Raw genomic sequence first — 2,411 nt, 5'->3', positions numbered from 1 at the left:
TATACACACACACACACACCTTAGATGATATTAAGTGATATGGAGAAGAATTCATAGGAACATTATGGGTGGGTGTGATTTTCAATAGGGTGAACTGGGAAAGACGAGGTTATCATTTGAGTAAAGACTTAAGGAGGTGAGGCTGACTCAGGGTAGAGTACTTTAGGCAAAGAGATGAGTAGGTGCAAAGATCCTGAGGTAGGAATATGCCTGCTATGTTTGAAAATAACAAGGAATCGACTGTGGCTAGAGCAGAACAAATGGGTTGGCAGTATAAGAGGAAAGGTAGATAACAGTGTCAAATATATATGATCTCATGGCTATTCTGAGTGAGATGAGAGGCCGTTGGAGAGTTTCTAGCAAAGAAATGAAGTACTCATATTCTAACTGGATCACTTTGACTACTCTGTTGATATGAGAAAAGACTGCAGTGGGGCAAAAACCCATTAGAAGATCATTGCAGTAATCCAGACAAGAGGTGGATGGAGGCTTGGAGGTAATGAGAAGTGGTCAGATTTTTTAATGTATTTGAAGGCAGAGGCAACAGAATTTGCTCAAAGATTGGGTACAGAGTATGAAAAAAAGAGAGGAGTTAAGGACAATTCTGTTTTTGTCCTGAGCAATTGAAAAGATGTCAATGCCATTGATTGATATGGGGAAGTCCAGGGGAAGCAGAAGGTGGGAAGTGGTGGTGGGGGTGAGGATCACGAGTTTGTTTTAGACATGTTGAGTTTGTGAGGCCATTTAAATATCTAAGTGGAGATATCAAATAGGCACTTGAATAAATGAGTTTGGAGGTCAGGGGAGAGGTGCCGGTTTCAGATTTAAATTTGGAAGTTTCAAGCAGTATTTAATGTGATAAGACTAGAAGAAATCACTAAAAGTGATTAGAGGAAAGTGTGACTGAGGGCAAGGTCTGAGGACTGAGCTCCGGGTGCTTGGACATGAAGGGGTGAAGAGGAAGAGGACCAAGAAGAAGCAAAGGAGACTGGACAGGATTGGCCAGTGGGGTAGGAGGAAGCCAAGTAGGTAAGATGGAAACTGGGAAATTTCCATTAAATTTAGTAATGTGAAAATCACTGGTGCCCTGGCCTGTGTGGCTCGGTTGGGTGTCATCCCATACACCAAAAGGTTGCCCCTTCGATTTCTGGTCAGGTTATATGCCCTGGTTGTGGGCTCAATCCCTGGAGGCAGCCAATTGATGTTTTGTTCTCACATTGCTGTTTCTCTCTCTCCCTGTCCCTTCCTCTCTCTAAAAATAAAAAAATATATATTTTAAAAAATCACTGGTAACTGTGAAAAGAGTAGTTTTGGTGAAGTGATGAGTTTGAAAGTCTGACTGGTTTAAGAGAAAGTGGGAGGAGACAAGACTTTCTTATAAATCAGTGACGGCGAACCTATGACACCCGTGTCAGAGGTGACACGCGAACTCATTTTTTTGGTTGATTTTTCTTTGTTAAATGGCATTTAAATATATAAAATAAATATCAAAAATATAAGTCTTTGTTTTACTATGGTTGCAAATATAAAAAAATTTCTATATGTGACACAGCACCAGAGTTAAGTTAGGGTTTTTCAAAATGCTGACACGCCGAGCTCAAAAGGTTTGCCATCACTGTTATAAATGGAAGCAAAGAAATGGGGAGATAGCTGAGGGGGAAGTGAACCAATCTTGACTTGGTCTGATCCAACAGATGCTGAGGAAGGAATAATGATTTCCTCTCTGTCTTACAACACATTTATTCAATTAAATAGTTACTAAGGGCCTACTATGTGATATAATCCCTAGCCCTTCTTCCAAGAGTGGTATATTTGTGCTCAGTGGAAAGCCATATTGTAAGGACCCTTAGGCCATGGTGGTGGGGGGGGGGGATGTGGGTAATTGACTATCTGAAATTTGTTATCGTCTGACTCCATGACCCTCTAAATTCATTCTGTCTCAAAATAAAGTTGGTGGCTAGAGTGCCTTGAATCTTAAAATATGTGCCCTGCATGTAATTTGCTCCACTGATATTTAGTTTAGGTTTAAAATATCCAATTATTTTGCATGACGAGCTCCAGTTCTTAATTTTACAAAATGTGAACTTCACAGAACCTCTTGTGCAAAACAGAATCAGAACAGTAAGCAAATGAAAGATGTTTCTCCTTACTTAGTTTCCTAATTCTGCATTTCCTCATGATATTCATTTGTATTAACTGATACACTTAATGCTGAGTGTTTATTATCCATTTTATGAATGTGTCCTATTTCTAAAGCAAATGATTGCCAGGACTAAACCCCTTGAACAGGTTAAAATATTTTACTGTGTAACTTTTAGAATAAAATGATTAGACTGGTGAGAGTTAGAAATTAAACTGACGAGGGTTATAAACCAGATATAAATGAAAACCCAGACAGTATATATTAAAAA

The sequence above is a fragment of the Myotis brandtii genome, unplaced genomic scaffold (genome assembly GCF_000412655.1).
Source record: "Myotis brandtii unplaced genomic scaffold, ASM41265v1 scaffold112, whole genome shotgun sequence".
Lineage (NCBI taxonomy): Eukaryota > Metazoa > Chordata > Mammalia > Chiroptera > Vespertilionidae > Myotis > Myotis brandtii.
Note: the sequence above shows the minus strand (reverse complement) of the source record.